Source organism: Giraffa tippelskirchi, chromosome 2, assembly GCF_054371585.1.
Source record: "Giraffa tippelskirchi isolate mGirTip1 chromosome 2, T2T-mGirTip1v1.2.pri, whole genome shotgun sequence".
Lineage (NCBI taxonomy): Eukaryota > Metazoa > Chordata > Mammalia > Artiodactyla > Giraffidae > Giraffa > Giraffa tippelskirchi.
The window spans coordinates 100,828,497-100,834,607 of NC_137276.1; the positions used below are offsets into that span (position 1 = coordinate 100,828,497).

General features: G+C 42.1%; 1 long non-coding RNA gene across 1 annotated transcript in view; it reads left to right on the plus strand.

The window, feature by feature from the left end:
- Positions 1 to 5,291, plus strand: part of LOC145538182 (uncharacterized) — a 37,396-nt gene extending 32,105 nt beyond the window's left edge. The window contains exon 6 of the long non-coding RNA XR_014076711.1: positions 4,250 to 5,291. This is a non-coding gene — a long non-coding RNA (uncharacterized LOC145538182). The remainder of the gene's footprint in view (positions 1 to 4,249) is intronic.
- The last annotated feature ends 820 nt before the right edge of the window (positions 5,292 to 6,111 follow it).

The following is a 6,111-nucleotide window of genomic DNA, read 5'->3' on the forward strand; positions in this document are numbered from 1 at the left end:
AGAACTGCCCTTGGCTTTCCAGAGCTATACTTATTTATTTGACTTATGTAGCACCCAGGCTCAATCGTGTCTCTGAAAGATGAAGTGTTCCATGTGTGCCTGGAGTGAATACCAATCTATGTATGACACCAGGGATGTCAGAGTATGATGTCTTACTTTTGGTGTCAGCCAATAAACATAAAGGCATGAGCAACGTCATAGGTCATTTTGTCCTGATTAAAGAAGAGATGTCATAAAATCTCACAAAACCCAAGTGGAGTGAGAGAGAGAGAGGAGGGCAGGCCAATAAATAAATGAAAAACCTAAGATGCACAGAAAATTCTTTTGCTTAAAAAAAGGCAACTTTATTTGCATAGTACTTTATGGTTTAAGAAACATCTTAAGCTGAGACCAGTCACAGCTACCCTATTGTGAGAAATGAATGTGATAATCCCTGTATTTGAGGCATGGTGCACTTTGTTAAGCACTCAATATATTACTAAATTATTACTAGTAATAATAGTAGGTGGTAAGTGAACGTTTACTGGATAAATGGCTCATTAAATGAGTGCTTTGTTGAATGAAATAATGAACTATCAAGTTGTTTGATCACAGATAATTTTTCTTAGTGCAAAAGCAAGCTTCAGGGAAAATTGTTCATTTTGTAGCGAGTCCCATAGCAGCTACTGAATAAGTATAGTTGAAATTCAAAAAAGGAAATAAAAGTTTTATTTATAATAGTCCCAAACTAGAAACCACCCAAATGTCCATCAAAAGTTGAATGAATAAAGAAATTGTGGTTCATCCATAAACTGGATACTCTTTAGAAATGATAAGAAAAAAGCTAAGGTGTCACACAACTTAGATGAATCTCAGAAACATTTTACTGAGCAAAGAAAGCCAGACACAAAAGGGTGCATGCTGTATGATTTCATTTATGTCACATTCTAGAAGTGGCAAACCTAATGTACAGTCAGAAAGCTCATCAGTGGTTGCCTGAAGCTGGGAATGCAAATTGGGATTGACTACAAAGGGACCCGCGGGAACCTGAGAGGGTGATGGCGAAATTCTGTATCTTGATTACAAGAGGGTGTACATTTGTCAAAACTCATTAAGCTGTATATTTTATTGATTTTTAAAAAATATTATATACTTATTTGGCTGTGCCAGGTCTTTGTTGCTGCACTTGGGCTTTCTCTAGTAGCAAGCGGAGGCTACTCTCTAGTTACAGTGCATGGACTCCTTACTGCAGGGGTTTCTCTTGTGTGGAGCAAGGGCTTTAGGCACATGTGCTCAGCATTTGCAGCTCTCAGGCTCTAGGGCTCTGGTTCAGTAGTTGTGGCGCATAGGGTTAGTTGCTCTGAGACATGTGGGATCTTCCTGGATCAGGGATCAAACCCGTGCCCCTTGCATTGGCAAGGCAGATTCCTATCCACTGTACCACCGGGGAAGTCCAAACTGTACATTTTAAATGGATGGATTTTATTTCAACAAAATTGATTTTAAAAAATCAGAGAAAAAAAGACAAAACCCCAAAGTCTCTCCTACCAAGGCTTAGAATCCACTGTGGTGCCACTGTGGATTCTGAATCCAGAGTCAGATGGAGTGAAGGCTGCAGTGGTCCTGCTCTGGCTGGAGAGGTCAAGACCCATATGCCCAGGTGCCATCTACCAGGGCTGGTCACTCTGGGGAGACCAAGGAAATGGTGTGGGACAGTGTGCCCTAAAATGAAGTAACTGCTGCAAGTAGAACAGATATTTTGAGCTTGTTTTTCAGGCCTTCTTTTGTCTTGTTCTTAAACTAAATGTTAACCTCTAATTCATCCTGACCTGGCATATGTCCAGATGCATTTAAACATGATGTTCCAAGCCCTACAGGAATCTTTCAGAGGGCCTGGAAGAATCTTAACAAGTTGTCTCACCTTGAAAGGCTATCTTACAAATCATTTTCCAAACTGTTATAATCACAGACATTCTGTGTGGCCTCCAGCCCTACAGCAGTGTGTGTTTGATCACCATAGAAGCATTCAGACCAGTCTGGGAGAACAGGCACCAGGGAGGGCTGCTTCTATCCACCCAACTACCATTCATCTCTCCACCCATCTAAGCACAGAATCCAAACATGGTCATTTAGCTTACTTGAAGCACAGAAAAAAATGCATAAAAAATAAAAATTGCCACCCATCAGTGAAAACCACTGACTAACATTTTGGTCTATCCTTTTCTCAGGGATACACAAAAACACATAAACAAACGTATTTAAAATTAAAAAAATAGGATCTTACTGTATGAATTGTTTTGTAATCAACTTTTGCCATCATGTAATTTGTTGGGAGCATTTCCTGATGAAATAATCTCAATCAACATCTTATTAGTCAGTTACTGCTAGGTAACAAGTAACCTCGAATTCTCAGTACACACACGGTTAGCGTTGGTTCTCATTTAAATGTTTTCTGGTCAGTTGGGGTGGCTCTGGTCCATATGTCTCCATCCTGCCACTAGGATCAGTAGATTAGTTCCAGCATGTTCTCATAATGATGAGAGAAACACAAAGGGACACACCCCATTGGCACACTTCAAATCTCTACTAATTTCACATCTGCTAACATTCCACTGGCCAGAACAAATCACATGGGCCAGCTTGAAGTGAAAGGGCAAAAAAACAGACTCCACCACCTATGGAGGAATTGTAGTCACACGGCAAAGGCCCTGGATACAAGGAGGGAGATGAAATTGGAGCCAAGATTGCAGTCTACCAGAGACCTCATTTTCAACGCCAGGCTCATGTGAACGTTCACAAATTTATTTATTTATCACTTGTAGTGCTATGTTCCAGCTACAATTCTAAGTGCTTTATAAATATTTAATTCTCAAAACAGACCTGTTTACAGATGAGGAAACTGAGGTAAGGAGAAGTTAAACAGCTTACTCACAGTCATACAGCTAGTAAGTGGGGAAACAAGGAAGTTTACATCCAGAGTGTGTGCACATGAGTATCATGCTTGGCTACGTTTCTTATGATTTGTCTGTTAACCTCCTGCTCCCACTAAACTGTGGACAGGAACTCAGCAAACAGAGTAGTACCTGGCCCTGCAAGCACTCAGTATATATTTGTTGGATGAGTTTCATCATTATCCTATCCTTAGATATTTCACTTGGTTCTAATGTGTTTAGCTATCAGTATTCTATAATATTATGGGGTGAAATGTGTCCCCCCAAGATTCATTTGTTGAAGCTCTAATCCAATACCTCAGCATGTGACTATTTGGAGACGGGTCTTTACAGATTTGATTAAGTTAAACGATGCTTTTGAACCGTGGTGTTGGAAAAGACTCTTGAGTGTCCTTTGGACTGCAAGGAGATCCAACCAGTCAATCCTAAAGGAAATTAGTCCTGAATATTCACTGGAAGGACTGATGCTGAAGCTGAAACTCCAATACTTTGGCTACCTGATGTGAAGAACTGACTCATTGGAAAAGACCCTGATGCTGGAAGGATTGAAGGCAGGAGGAGAAGGGACGACAGAGGATGAGATGGTTGGATGTCATCACCGACTCAATGGACACGAGTTTGAGTAAACTCCAGGAGTTAGTGATGGACAGGGAGGTCTGGCGTGCTGCAGTCCATGGGGTCTCAAAGAGTTGGACACAACTGAGCAACTGAACTGACTGATGCTGTTAAACAGGGGCCCTAATCCAATCTGACTGGTGTCTGTAAAAGAAGGGGAAGTCTGGACACACAAAGAGTTACTGGGAAGCTTGTGCACAGAGGGGAAAGACCACATGAGCTACAGTGAGAAGGTGGCCATTCGAAAGTCAAGAAAGGTCTCAGAAGAAAACAAATCTGCCAACAGTTTGATCTTGGAATTTTAGCCTCCAGAACAATAAACTGTGAGACAATAAATTTCTATTGCTTAAGCAATTCAGTCTGTGGGCCTTTGTTATGGCAGCCCTAGCAAATTAACATCAAGTTGTTATAAGTATCCTAGGTGTGTCTAAACTTATCTAAATCTGTGTGTATATCCAAAACTACTTGAGAGATCACTTTAAAATCCTATTAAGCCATATTTTGGGGGGAAGGGTAGTGTTCTTAAACCCATAGGAATTGCATATATGTTTTCTCCATAAAACTAAGCTATTTGATGACCAAGACTGTAAACGTTGGTCTGTATGCCCAATAACTCTGGAATATGTGAGACACATCATGGACACTCAGTTAACATCTGTTATGGGAATCAATGGTCACACTTCCTTTTTTTTGTCCTGCCTCAGCCCGAACCTGGCAAAGAATTTACCAGGAGCTTCTGGTCAAAATGAATGGTGAGAAGTGGGGGAAGGGAATTCAGGGCCTGGACTCATCAGAAGGAGGAAGTGCAGGATGAGAGAGCAAGACAAAGACAGAGAGGAGACGTCATCAGCAGCAAAGGTGAGTTACTGTTAGAAAGATGAAATCTTCCTTTCCTCATCAAATGAGATGATGAATAGGAAGAGCAAACAGCAGAACTCCTGGGGGACCATCTGCCTTTGCTCAGGAATGAAGTAAGGGGGTAGGAAGTCAGCCAAAACAGGGGTCTAGGGCTCCTTCTGTTGAGAGCACTTCATTTCCTTCTGTAGGTTTTCTTTAACAAGGAATGAAAACAATAGGGCAAGAATTATGGGTAGTCTTTAGAAAATTAACATCCGTGGGTAAGGATTTGCAGAAAGTTAAGATTTAGCGTTTCTGTAGCCCAAACACCCGCTACTTCTCTTCCCTCCCATACCTGCTAAATCATGCATTCAACAAACATTTATTGAGTGTCCACTGTACTTGACACTGTGTGAGGTGCTGGAACACAGAGGGGCCAGGACAAAAAGCACCTGCTCTTGTAGTGCTTGTGTCTAATTCTCATAAGCAGCTGAAATAAACTTGAAATGTCCAGTATTGAATGAGAGTCATTGAATAATAGTCAAGTGATTTCCCATTCGTAAATTCATTATCTTACTGTTTCGTTCACTAATATCTATGGCTTCCCTGGTGGCTCAGTGGTAAAGAATCTGCCTGTCATGCAGGAGACATACGGGTTCGATCCCTGATCCAGGAAGACCACACATGCCTTGGAGCAACTAAGCCCGTGCACTACAACTATTGAGCCTGTGCTTTACAGCCCAGGAACTGCAACTACAGAAGCCCATGTGCCCTCAGCCAGTGTTCTACAACAAGAAAAGCCACCACAATGAGAAGCCTGCACACAGCAACTAGAGAAAAGCCCAGGCAGCAGCAAAGACCCAGCACAAGCAAAAATAAAACAGATAAATTTAAAAATTAAAAAAAAAATTTTTTAGGGACTTCTCTGGTGGCGCAGTGGCTAGGAATCTGCCTGCCAATGCAGGGGACATGGGTTGATCCCTGGTCTAAGAAGATCCCACATGCCCTGGAGCAACTAAGCCTGTAGGCCACAACTATTGAAGCCTCATGCTCTAGCGCCTGTGCTCCACAACAAGAGAAGCCCCACTCCCAGCAAACAGAGAAAGCCCATGCACAGCTACAAAGATCCAACACAGCCAGAAATAAATTAAATTAAAAAAAACTATATAGCATCTACTAAATAGCTGTTCTAAGCATAAGAGAAATGGCTTGAAGTGGACACCATCACTGCCATGTGAGGGCTCAAGTCTAGTTGGTGAGAAATCAGATGATGCTCATGGGTGCAAGGGCAGTGATAGGAGTGTTATAGTAGTGCAAGGGCAGTAGTAGTATACAGGAAGACTGTGGTAATATACAGGGGGGATGTGTTAGTATACAGGTGCACTGTGGTAGTATACTGGAGGAATGTGGTAGTATACAGGGGCATTGTGGTAGTATACTGGAGGACTGTGGTAGTATAAAGGGGCATGCAGTAGCATACAGGGGGACTGTGGTAGTATACAGGTGCACTGTGGTAGTATACTGGAGGAATCTGGTAGTATACGGGGGCACTGCGGTAGTATACTGGAGGACTGTGGTAGTATACAGGGGCATGCAGTAGCATACAGGAGCACTGTGGTAGTATACTGGAGAACTGTGGTAGTATATATGAGGACTATGGTAGTAGGGGGACTGTGGTAGTATACAGGGGGACTATGATAGTATATAGGAGACTGTGTAGTATACAGCA